Genomic DNA, 14639 nt, shown 5'->3' on the forward strand with positions numbered 1-14639 from the left:
TAATGGACAATTTCTCAGGATACAACCAGATCATAATTGCACCAAAAGATCAACACAAAACTACATTTACCTATCCAAGGGAAACATATTGTTGGAACGCCATGCCATTTAGTATTAAGAATGCTAGAGAAACATATCAAAGGGATATGGCAATATTGTTCCATGACATGATCCACAATATCATAGAAGATAATATTGATGATCTACTATCTAAATAAAAAATAAGAGAAGGTCACTTGGAAGTCTTGGCTAGGATTTTTGATTGATTAGAATAATACAATGTCAGATTAAATCAAAATAAGTGTGTGTTTGGTGTCACAGTTGGAAAAATTATAGGCTTTATTGTTTCTAACAGAGGAATCGAGGTAGATCCAACAAAGGTGAAAGAAATCATTGATATGTAGCCTCCATCAACACTCAAGTAGTTAAGGGGATTACAAGGAAGATTACAGTCTATAAGAAGGTTCATAGCACAACTAGTAGATAAATGTCACCCATTTTAGCATTTATTCAGGAAAGGAGTCACCTTCAAATGGACAAAGCAATGCCAAGAAGCTTTTCAAGATTTAAAAGATTATCTTTTGACTACTCTAGTATTAGTTCAATCCACTCCGGGCAAGTTTTTATCATTGTATATATTAACAACAAACTCATCTTTGGGAGTCCTTTTGGCACAACATGATGATCAAGGAAAGGAAAGAGAAACATACTATATAAGTAGAACCCTAATTGGATATGAGCTTAATTACACTCTAATAGAATAAGCATGTCTAGCAGTGATCTTTGCATCTCAAAATCTTAGACACTATATGATGTGTCATGAAGTTCAATTCATAGCACACTTTGATCCTCTCAAGTATCTATTGAGTAGAGCAAAATTAACTAGAAGATTAGCCAAGTGGGTCATAATTTTAAGTGACTTTGACATAGAATAAGTGGACATAAAGGCAATCAAAGGGTAGATTATAGTAGATCAATTGGCAGAAGCTTCCTTGCAAGATAGTCACCCGCTACTAGTGGATTTTCCTGATGAATTTGTGTTTACATTGATAACATCCACCACTTGTAAATTGTACTTTGATTGTTCTCACACAAATCATGGAGCAAGAGCTAGGATTCTTTTCATCACTCCTCAAGGGGATTCCATCCCAAAGTCATTTAGAATCAATTTTCTTTGTGCAAATAATATAACTGAATATGAAGCTCTCATCATAGGACTTCATATCACTATATAGTAGAGGATAAAAGAACTACAAGTGCATGATGACTCACAACTAATTGTCAATCAAGTCAATGATTACTATAATACAAAAGATGATAAATAGATGCCTTATAAGAAAATGGTAGAAGATTGCAAACAACATTTCACCAACATCACTTTTGAGCAGATTCCAAGAATGCAGAACAAGGCAACAAATGCCATGGCTATAGTAGGGTCTCTCCTAGAAATTCCTAATAATGAAACTCAGTTCGAGTTCATTTTAGAATAATTGATGGTACCGACATACGAGATTCCCTCATCAGAATATATGTGTGTAATTGTGGGTCCTGAATCCCCATGGTATAATGAGATATACACATACTTACATAATCAATATATGTCTTCTTATCTATCAAGAAATCAAAAGAAGAGTCATATTCGTCAAGCATCCAGACACACCATTATTGCTGACACATTGTATAGAAAGAGTCTTGATGGAACACTTCTTTGATGTATTAATTTTGAAGAGGCGCAACTTGCCTTAAAAGAGGTACATGATGGAATTTGTGGTCCACATTCAATTAGCCCTGCACTAGCAAAGAAGTTACTAAGAAATAGGTACTATTGGCCTCCTATGAAAAAGGATGCCTACAAATATGTATAGAAATGTAGACAATATCAAGTGCATGGGGACCTCATTCATGCACCAGTGCAATATCTCCAACCTATCACATCACCATGGTCGTTTTCACAGTGGGGGTTAGATCTTGTTGGTAAATTCAATCCTACTTAAGCCAATGGGAGAAAATTCATCTTAACGACTATTAAATATTTTACCAAATGGGTCTAGGCAATCCCTCTAACATACACCACTGGTAAGAAGATAGAAAAATTCATGCTTAACTACATCATCCGCTGGTATAGGGTTACAATGTGTATAGTGACTAACCATGGACATCCATTTAAGAATCAAGAAATGAGAGAGCTGTGTGATCAATTCTCGATACAACAAAGATTTGCAACACCATATTATCTGTAAAGTAATGGACAAGTAGAGGAAACAATGAAAACGATAAAAAAATTGTAATAAAATGTCTCGCAAGAATCAAACACCCTAACAGATGTCGAACAAACACTTCACACGAAGTTAACAAAGGATAAAAGTATCTAATCAAACATTTACGATCAATTGATCAAACTGTCTTATCAATCATATCAATATCCATATCAAGATATCATTATCTTGTTTTAAACAGAAGAGGATACACTTGAAATCAGACATATTATTCTTAAATAGGGTCCATACTTTCTAAGATCAAACATTATCAATTATCACATCAAGCAATCAAAATGAAGACACAAATTAGTATGGTTGCTGAATTTTGTCTTAGTTACTCTATATCTTTTATCATTTGGAGATAGGTCATGTTTCTATGCTACTCAAGGATGTCCACCAGTGACAAGAGGAGTCATGATGGGCATGATCCTTTTCTTTGTTTTTTGTTTATGGTGTGGACCAATGAATTTTTGGGGCAATAGTTTCAGTGGGTGTTTGTGATTGGTATGCTCATTCAACAAGTATCCCATGAAGGATAACTATGCTTGTGACTACCCCACATACCTCGACCCTTGGCATTATTCCAAGAATGGAGGGTTCACTCCTTGTCTGCTACGTGTTTGTTTCTTCAATGAGATATCTTTACATCTTGGTTCCTTATACCTTGATGTGCAAAGCTCCATTGTTACATAATAAGGCTCAGTGATGAATATATATTGAGCTATGAATAAAGGAACACAAATTTGTGTATCTATCATCATCAATCATTTTCATTTTCATTTCATTTTTCTTAGTTTTGTTGATTCTTTCTCCTGATCAATCTCTAATCAAACATCGCTTTTCCAATAAATTCTATCATTCATCTAACATGTCCTCACATCTATTCTCTCTAATCTTTCATCTAACATTCTTTTTTTTTTGAGAGATCATTCATGTCTTTAATACACAAACAATCTCTCGAGGGGGAATTATACCCTAAGCGTCACTGAGGCATACTGGGGCAGGAAATTTTTTGATTTTCTTTAAAACAACGTTGTTCCAACATTGTCTCAAAGAGGGGCAAATGTAGACACCTAAAAATGTCTCATTAATCGCATACTAATTATTCCTCTAATTGATTAAATTATTCTTTAATTATTTAATCAATTTAATTAATCTTATTCTTCTAATTTCATATTTCTTCATCATATTACTAATTATCCTATTTCAATTTCTATCCTAATCAATTAATCATTTAAACCCTTTTTCTAAATATTAAATATTTAATTAATTGTGATTTTAATCCTTTAATTTAAATAATCTTTTTTATTTAATTAAATTCAATTTCTAAATAATTAAATAATTTCTTTAAATTATTTAATTAACTAATTCATTCCTCAAATTTCCCCAAATTCTAATTTCGTCTAATTTCATTAATTCTTCTAATTTTATTTAATTTCGTTACATGTGCATTTCAATTTCATGATTTCAAAAATCAAATTGAATTCCAAAATTAGGTTTGCATGAATTCAAAGATCAAGTTGAATTTAAATAAAATCAAAATTCAATTAACATTCAAATATCAAATTGAATATCTAAGTTAAGTTCTAAATGTATTCAAAGAATAAATTCAATATTTAAATCAATATCATGCAAAGATTAAATTGAATTTCTAAATCAAGTTGAAAAGCATGCAAGATGGACTTGAATTTCAATAAAATATCCTATAACACATGCTAAATTAATAATTAATTAATTAAATCATTCCTGTAAATTCTCTCCAATCATTTATTTCTATCTTCTAGTTTGTTTGTTTTTCAAAAAGCATTCAATAAGTCATCTCTAGTTAACAGTTCAATCTATTTTGATTGATTAATTCAATTAATTGATTAATTGCATCATTATTTAATTTCCTCCAATGATTTCTTTTCATCTTTCAATCATCTTTTTTCTCAATCAGTTAACTCATCTATTCAATCAATTGAGTTCCACCTCCAACTCAGTAGTTTAACTATCAATCAGGTTTTTAGCTCACTTGAGCTCCACCTCTCATCAATTTCACCCAAAATTCTATAAATCTGGGATAAATTTTCCATTTTCAACAATAACGATCAATCACGAACAATCACAACCTTTGAATCTTTATGTCACTTGCAGGTTACCAGCGTAATATCTGAGAGCCACCATACCACAAAGAAGAGAAGAACAATGGAAGCTATGATGTAGAATAAGGAGTTTTATATTATTTAAATTGATTCAATTATGCATCTATTTCATTGATTTGTGTTTAGGATTGCTTGAATAGTTAAGGAATTAATGATTTTCCTTATTTCCTATTTCAGCATTTATGATTCTTAAGCATGAAACAATAGCCATTTAGCAACTTGTTTTCTTGTTTACTGGGAGAATTTCAGTTGATTTTGAGCATGGATATGGGTTGGAAGTTTTTGAATCACCAATTTCATCAGACATCTATTACATCAGTAGCATCAACTATATCAAAATTATTTTTCTTCTTCCATGATAGTATTGCAGGCTAATGCTTCTATTGGAATCCTAATTTTTTGGCAAAATTTAGTGTTTCCCAAACTAGAAAAATATTGAAAGTCCTTCAAATAACCACTTTTTGTGACTTTGTGCATGTGTCATCACTAGAACACTTTCAAAAAATTACTAAAGTTTTCCTTGTGACATCAAGTTTTTTCAATTTATGGATATTGGCTTGAGAAGAATGGTTTATTTAATTAGGTTATTATTGTTACAAGTTCATTAATGAAAGGCATGAATAGCAAGCCAGATTTAATGTCAATACCTAAGTTTATGATAGTAACACATGGGACTCAACTTCATTTCAACGACTTGATAATGCACACAATGGTGAATGTTCTAAGATTGACAATTTAAGTAAATAGTATGATTTAAATTCACCAAGGCTATTAAGTGGTGGATTATATTTTTAGACTGTATGTGGGTTTAAATGTGGCTTCCACTAGGGTAGAGCCAAGCATACAGTTCCCATATGGGGACCCGACCTTCATCACCAAGTTGCAAACCGGAAGATATAAAATGGTTTATTATTTAAATCTTAATGATTTGAATAATAATGCTTCTAATGGTTTACAATATATTTCTCGACAAAATAATACTTAGGTGAAAACAAAATTTAAATCAATAAAAAATGATTTAAATTAACCATTATCAGTGCTATGAAAAACAAGTTATATATATAATATATATAGTGGTGAAATAAAAACCGTTAAAATGGTTTGTATAAATAATAAAGCTAAATTTACTGGGCCCTCAACTTTTTCTACACAACATTGGATATTTGTGAGGGCAAAAATGGTTTCACCAAAAAGAGGAGCTGCATCGAAAATAAATTCATGAAGACACTTCAATTTACTTAAAATAATTAGACAAGTAACACATAGTGTGCCCCCCTACCCGCCCCAAAAGAAAGGTTTTGTTATCGGCAAAACAAGGCTCATCTGCACAACAAGAATAAAGTTTTGATGAAGGCAATGTTACACCGAAAAACTAAGGGTTTCCCTAAATCTAAGCCTAACGTATGCATAGACCATGATTAGAGGATCTACACAAAATGTGCTGAACATATTTTAATATTTCCAGTTGATGATGTGGGTGTAATGCCAAATTCCATAACCTCCAGTAATATTATCCTTACTTCCATATGTCAATGTTGAAATTTTGGAATGAGAGTGGACAACCATTAATGAACGTGCTCTCATGGAATGCCATGATTGCTGGAGATTCTAAAAACATTTGATTTCCTTCCCATCTGTGTCATGGATTGAAATCAGTATGTATAAAATGAATTTGATAAAAGGACTTTAAATATAACTGAGCACATGAGATTGAAATATATGAAACCAGATTCTACATGGTTTCGACATCCTCACTGCCTATGTCAATATGGAGCCTTGAAATAACGTATGGACATCTATCAATGCATAAAGGATAGGGGATTTTTGTCAAATGCCATAATTGTGAAAGGGGATTTCTGTCAAATGCCATAAAGGATAGGGGATATTGTAGCTGCAATTGATTTGGTAGACACACTTGAAAAATATGGAAGCACAAGCAAGGTTTGTGGAAAATATTTTTGAAATTATCAGATACATCCCAAAGACCAAATTTCATATCGAGAGACAAATTAAATATATCACCGGGATTTAAAAGTCTCTTCAATAAGAATTGTTTTTAATTAAAATGCGCACATTGATGTATTAATACATTTTATCATGGTCTTCCACTCCAAAGGATAAATAAATTGCATCTTGTTCATTATAAAGGTATAAGAGGAAATGATGCAGAAGAAAGGATCAAAAAACAATGTGGTTGAAGATGAAGAATAGATGAGATAAAAGGAGGCATGTGGAATCTTCAAATATCAAAATAGAAATCAGAACTAGGGGATATTTTGAGTTGCAAGACAAAGGTGAAAACATATTAACCTTTAAATGCATATTAGAGTAAACATAAAACTATAAGTAAAGAATTTTTTTCACTAAAATAGGTGTAATGATGCCATAAGAATATCTTACTCATGAGATGAATATTTTTCATAAGAGTAAAATAGAGAGTTAGCTCCCTTTTATCAACATAGTGTAAGTTGCAAGGGAAAGTTATAATAATAAGGTTATGGTTTAAGAAAGTAATTAAATTTATTATTCTGCAACAAGGAGATGTAACGGTCTAAAACACTCCCTTTAACATTATAAAAGGGAAATTAGGACCAAAATTTAAAAGAGGTAGGGAGGAGAATAAGATTATATAAAAAACATTGTAATATATTTCATAAGACTATGCCTATATTTTTAGGGTTTCAACAATTAATATTTTGGATAAACAATATAATCAACTCGTTTTCATCTTTATCTGGTGTAGAATATTATTGTGAATTCTTTTCAATTAGAGATTTTAATTTTATTCTAAGAAATCAAAGGCTGCTAGAATCCTTTATGCATACAATGGTTATTTTGTTATTTTCAGTCTACTACATTGTTGTGTGGAATGATCAAGAGAAATTATATTATTGGATTGATTACTGTGTAAGCCTCTTTCGAGGAAAGATTAAAATTTCCTATATAGTAATTGTCATAATGAAATTTAATCACTGAGTGTGGAAGGATTAACAATGGATGGTATTTTTTAAAAACTGTCTAACAAGGAGAATATAGGGAAAGAAACTCATAAGACTCTGATACCAATAGGTGAAGAAGGTATTGGTCAGAATCATACATTTATAATCACAAAATTTCAGTTAATAACATTTCATTTTCAGTCTCATAGAAGTAGAGGTAGGGGAAAAGGTATCAGGTCATATCAAATCTCTATGTCGATTTGAGATTGACCTAAAGACAAATTTGTAATCATAAATCAGCTTAAGTATCATAGGATAAGATACTTGGTAATAAGGTATACCAACCTAGGTTTAGCAGAGCCTAAAGAGTAGGGAATTATAATTACATTGAATTATTCTATCAGTTGGCTAGAGTTGAGTGTTGAACATGAGTATAAGGCTTGGCATAACTTTAGGGTTTAGCAACCTCCAATTTTGAGCTCTAAGAGATTCTATGGTTGGGAGGAATTATAAACATTATATGTAGTACCCCTTCCCTGATCATACTTTTTAGATACTTCTTTTGACCATGGTTGACTTTTTCATTGGATATTTGTGGATACATTATGTGGTGATATTTTATTAAGATATTATGCTATGTTGCTTTATGCTTTGATTTGAGATTCAATGAATGTTGTTTATGCATTATATCTTTATTCATGATTAGATGTTAATTTTATTAGGTTACTGACCATGGACTAACATATTTACTTTATGCATGAGATGTGTTATGTATAGGTCATCATGTATGTGTGGAAAGTGTATGAGGTGTGAGGAGATGATTTTCCTTCACTCACTGTAGTGTCCCTCCTAGACTTCCATTTTTATTTGCATACTGATAGACTTATTTAGACTTATGATGGTTACTTGGATGGTTGTCTAGACTCTTCTGCTATTTTGGATGGTATCTATGACACTAGGAATTTATGTGGATTCATGGTATTCATTATGACTCTTTATGACTGGATAATTTTATGATTGATGATGTTTTAGGTCCCAGAGACAACTGAGAGGGGAGGGGTGAATCAGTTGTCAAATAAATTCAAACTAAAAACTTATTAACCAACTTAATGCTTAATACCGGTAAGATAGTTAAGTATGCCAGTAAACAGTGTTAACAGAAAATTGCTATACCGGTAAGAATTAATGCATGAAACATAAGCACAAAGTCATCCACAACACATGACACCAATATTTGTACGTGGAAACCCTGTAAGGGGAAAAACCACAGTGGGAAACCTTACCCACAATCAGATGATACTACTGCAGATAGTAAGTGTACAAAGAGGGGTCTGCACATGCAGAAAGGCCAACAGCCTAGAGCTCACTGCTCAATCACAAATGGGTGTCACACTGACTACAGTTGGATGGTTAAATCCAATGAGAATGTACTGCACAAAATAGAATCTTCATATGCTGGATTCAGTACCTGTGTAATGCTGATATGCTTCTACAAAAACCTAACTTCACCTTCAAATGATGTCTTCATGTATATCCCTGCTTGATCTCGCATATACCCTTCCTTAAATCTTTTTTGCATTCCACACTTGATCTTACAAATAAGATCTTACATTTATACCATACCCTAAGACCAATTTTAGTAGGTCAGCTCTACAAGATATTACAATAAAAACATTTTACAAACAATACAGTATCTGATGCAATAACTGTTTGAACATGTCAGCTTAATGCATTTACAACAATAATAAATCATCTCCATAGCGTGCCATGCTGATCTGGAAAAGATAAACCTGCCGGTGTAACCCTAGATAACCTGGACCTATTTGCCGGTAAAAGCAAATATGCAAATAAGAATATACCAATGATTATTAATTCAAAATAAAGTTTCCACATGATGTCTTCGACATTACCAAGTGTCTTCTATGTCATTGTAGGTACCGGTGAACATTATATCCTGCCAATTAACCATATATCGGTAACTGTTTGCATAGTTTACTATTTGCCGGTGAATGTTGCTGGATCTCCAAAGTAGGTGTATTTAGTAGGTGTTGACATCAATGACAAAACCATACCAAAATACCAACAATCTCCCCCTTTGGCATTGATGGCAACACAAGATGGAAAAACCATCAAAGTGCCAAAACAGAAATGCCAAGTACAAAAACCAACAATCTCCATTTCTCCCCCTGGGAGTAACATGTGTTTATTCAAAAATTTATTTTCAATACCAATCTCTCATACCAATCTCTCCTCAAAAAGATAATGCATTTTTCCATATATCCCTCCCCCTTTGACATCAAATGCCAAAGTCACAAAAGGTCAAGTTCATACAAAATACCAACCAATTCAATATACCAACTACTCCCCCTGAGAAGTAGCTTCCTCATCAAATATCGGAATAAAAGATTTGTCCATTTAATTCTGCCGGTTGATGACAATCATCAACTATCTAAGTCTCTACCGGTGGAGGTAAGACTCCGAGCTGATCTCTGAGATACTCAAAAGTTTCCTTAGGCAAAGGTTTTGTGAAAATATCTACAAGCTGTTCTTTAGTATTCACATAAACCAGTTTTATCTCCTTTTCTTCAACTTCTTCCCTTAGAAAATTCAGTTTGATAGAAACATGTTTTGTTTTAGAATGTAATACTGGATTCTTAGATATATCAATTGCTGCAGTGTTATCACAATATATAGTAATAGGTTCCTTGCATTTTACCTTTATGTCTTTCAACATTTGCTTAAGCCAAAGTACCTGTGTACAGTTTGTTGCTGCTGCAACATATTCTGATTCTGTTATTGATAAAGATGTACAAATTTGTTTCTTACTTAACCAAGAAACTAATCTCTTTCCAAGAAAGAATGCTCCTCCAGTGGTGCTTTTTCTACCATCCACATCTCCTACCCAATTTACATCTGTGTAGCATATAGATCAAAATTTTCATCTTTAGGATACCATAATCCAAGATTTGTTGTGCCTTGTAAGTACCAGAAAATTCTTTTTACTACTGATTCATGATTTTCCCTAGGATTACTCTGAAATCTATAAACTATACATACTGCATTCATAATATCAAGTCTGGTTTGTGTCAAATATAGTAAACCTCCTATCATAGATTTGTATCTAGTTGGATTAATAGGTGTAGATTCATCCCTTTGAGATAATTTGTCATTTGTAGTCATAGGTGTGCTTACCGGTTTAGAGTTCTCCATCCTAAATTTATTAAGTAGTTCTTTCAAGTACTTAGATTGACTAAAAAATATGCCTTTATCAGTCTATAAAATCTGCAATCCTAAAAAGAATTTTATTTCTCCGATCATAGACATTTCAAATTCATGCTGCATTTCAAGAGAAAATTCTTTGCATAATCCATCTTCTCCTCCAAAGATTATATCATCAACAAATACTTCCATTATCAAGATGTCATCATTAGTTACCTTGTAATATAAATTGCTATCTGCATTTCCTTTAGTAAAACCAATCTTTAAAAGATACTTATCCAATCTTGCATACCAAGCTCTTGGAGCTTGTATTAATCTATACAGAGCTTTTCTTAATCTACAGACCATATCATTGTCATCTGTCAAGGAAAATCCATCAGGTTGTTCAATATAGACTTCCTCTTCAAGATCTCCATTCAAAAATGCACATTTAATATCCATTTGATAAACTTTGTAATCCTTGTGAGCTGCAAAGGCCAAGAATAATCTAATTGCCTCAATTCTGGCTATCGGTGCAAAGGTTTCATTGTAATCAACTCCTTCTTTCTGAGAATATCCCTTACACAATAGTCTTGCTTTATTTTTGACAACCTTACCATCTTCATTGAGTTTGTTTCTAAATACCTATTTGGTTCCAATTACATTTTTATTTTTAGGCCGGGGAACTAATGTCCAAGTATTATTTTTCTCAGTTTGTCCTAATTCTTCTTCCATAGCTTTAATCCAAAATTTATCTTCACATGTCTCATTGATAGATAATGGTTCAATTTGAGAAATAAGACATACCTCTTCATTTGCCAATCTTCCTCTTGTCATGACTCCTTTAAATTTGCTTCCAATTATCTGATCTTTAGAATGATTCAGTCTTAGTCTGTTGTTGTTGTTCAATTACTGTGGAATCCTTTGATGATACCGGAGTAACTGGATCATCATTCTGTACCGGTAGATTTATTGTAGATTCATTTGTCATAATTTCTGTTACCGGTTCAGAGTCTATATACCTTGAAGTTCCTCTGAATTGTTCATCAATCTTTACATTTGTACTCTCAAGAATTTTTTGTAATCTTTTATTAAAACATCTATATGCTTTACTCTTAGATGAATAACCAAGACATATTCCTTCATCACTTCTAGGATCAAACTTGCCAATATACTCATCTCTTCTAATATAACATTTACTTCCAAAAATTCTGAAATACTTAAGAGTAGGAGTATTACCAAACCATAGTTCATGAGGGGTCTTACTGGTTTCACCTTTGATGTGAACTTTGTTGAACGTATAGACAGCAGTGCTTACTGCCTCTCTCCAGTACACGTGTGGTAGATTTGCTTCTGATAACATACTTCTTGTTGCATCCAAAATAGTTCTATTTTTCCTTTCAACAACTCCATTCTGTTGTGGTGTCCGAGGTGCTGATAACTATCTTTTGATTCCATTTACTTCACAGAATGTATTAAAATCTTTAGATGTGAATTCTCCTCCTTGATATGATCTTAAACATTTAATTTTCTTACTGGTTTCATTTTCAACCATTGCTTTGAATAGCTTGAACTTCCCAAGTGCTTTTGATTTTTCTCTGAGAAAAGTAACCCAACACATTCTAGAATAATCATCAATAATTAGCATGAAATATCTATCACCTTGTAAGCTTTTAGTTCTAGCTAGACCACATAAATCAGTGTGAATTAAATCAAGGGCATTATTGGATTTTTCTGGAATACTTTTGAAACTAGCTCTAACTTGTTTTCCAAATTGACATTCCTTGCAAATTGTGTTCTGAGGTTTCACAATTTTAGGTAGATCTCTAACTGCCTTAGAAATACTGATTTTTACCATGCAATCAAAATTTACATGACATAGTCTTTTATGCCATAGCCAACTTTCATCTATATGTGCAATTAAGCATGCCTTTTCACTATTATTCAAATGAAAGATATTACCTCTAGTCTGATTACCGGTTGCAATTTCCAAATCACTTCTATTCATGATTTTGCATTTTCCATTTTTAAATTGTAACTGAAAACCTTTCTCAACTAATTGATCAACACTTAACAGATTATGTTTTAATCCTTCAACATAGTAGACATTGTCAGTATTATGTTTACCATCAAGAGATATTGAACCCTTACCTTTGATTGAACAGGCTTTGTTATCTTCGAATCTTACTAAACCTCCATTGTATTCTTGAAAGTTCAAGAATTTACCTTTGTCTCTAGTCATGTGATGTGAGCATCCTGAGTCAATAATCCATTCATCCTTTGATTCAACTTTAGCTGCTAGGGCTTGTTCTACTGGTTGAGAAATAAGTACCGGTTGATCTTCTGTTATAGCAACAAAGACCCATCCGTTGTCTAGTGGATCCTCATCAGAATCATCAGTCACACCTTCATCAGTAATGTAACAAGATTTATCTTTGTTTTTCTTAAATCTGTATCTCTGATATTTAGGATTAGGTTTGTATGTTCTTCTAGCTTCTTCTCTTAGTCTAGCATGTCTATCAGGGCATCTTGAAGCCATATGACCAATCTTATTGCAGTTGAAACATTTAAAGGGTGCCTTACCTTCATACTTACTTCCAATTGGACCTTTTGGCATTTTTCTTGCAAATAGTGCTTCAAGTTCTTCAAGCTCTTCATTCTCCTTCCTAGTTTCTTCAAGTTCTCTTGCATAAAAGGCTCTCCAGTCTGATTTGTCAAATGATGGAGTAGATGATGTTGATGCTTTAAAGGCCAAATCAGTTTTTATAGTAGTAACAGGACCAAATTCCTCAATTTCAAAAGCTGAAAGTTTTCCAATCAATGTATCCCTAGTTATTGATGTATTAGGCATTGTTCTCAACTCATTTATAGCAGTTGCCTTCATTTTATATGCCGGTGGCAAACCTCTTAAGATTTTTGAAACAATCTCATCTTCACTCAAGGTTCCTCCACAACATTTGATACCCAAAACAATTTCATTTACTCTTTCCATAAAAGCAGAAATCCTTTCATCTTCTTCCATTTTTAGATGTTCATACCTGACCCAGAAGCTTTCAAGTTTTGCAATTTTGACTGTGGAATCCCCTTCATTCAGGGTTTCCAAATGATCCTAGATAGCTTTTGTAGTGGATCTATCTGTTAATCCCATGATTTGTTGATCTGATAATGCGCTCAAAAGTGCTTCTCTTGCTTTGCAATCATTTTCTTCATCTTTAGCTAAAGTAATGGGAGCAGTCTAACTAGCTGCAACAATAGTATAACCATTCTTAGTAACTTCCCAAACGTCTTTACCAATGCAATTCAGATGTGTCTCCATTCTGATTTTCCATATCCCATAGTTGGTTCCATCAAGTTTAGGACTATCCTTTCTGAAATAATTAGTAGACATTGGATCTCCTCAAGTTGTTAAACTTTTGCAAAAAAGAGGACTAGGCTTTGATACCAATTGTAGGTCCCAGAGACAATTGAGAGGGGGGGGGGGGTGAATCAGTTGTCAAATAAATTCAAACTAAAAACTTATTAACCAACTTAATGCTTAATACCGGTAAGACAGTTAAGTATGTCGGTAAACAGTGTTAACAGAAAATTGCTATACTGTAAGAATTAATGCATGAAATATAAGCACAAAGTCATCCACAAAACATGACACCAATATTTGTACGCGGAAACCCTGTAAGGGGAAACCACGGTGGGAAACCTTACCCACAATCAGATGATACTACTGCAGATAGTAAGTGTACAAAGAGGGGTTTGCACATGCAGAAAGGCCAACAGCCTAGAGCTCACTGCTCAATCACAAATGGGTGTCACATTGACTAGAGTTGGATGGTTAAATCCAATGAGAATGTACTGCACAAAATAGCATCTTCATATGCTGGATTCAGTACTGGTGTAATGTTGATATGCTTCTACAAAAACCTAACTTCACCTTCAAATAATGTCTTCGTGTATATCCCTGCTTGATCTCGCATATACCCTTCCTTAAATCTTTTTCACATTCCACACTTGATCTTACAAATAAGATCTTACATTTATACCATATCCTAAGACCAATTTTAGTAGGTCGGCTCTACAAGATATTACAATAAAAACATTTTACA

This window comes from Cryptomeria japonica, chromosome 9, assembly GCF_030272615.1.
Source record: "Cryptomeria japonica chromosome 9, Sugi_1.0, whole genome shotgun sequence".
In the NCBI taxonomy this organism is placed as follows: Eukaryota; Viridiplantae; Streptophyta; class Pinopsida; order Cupressales; family Cupressaceae; genus Cryptomeria; species Cryptomeria japonica.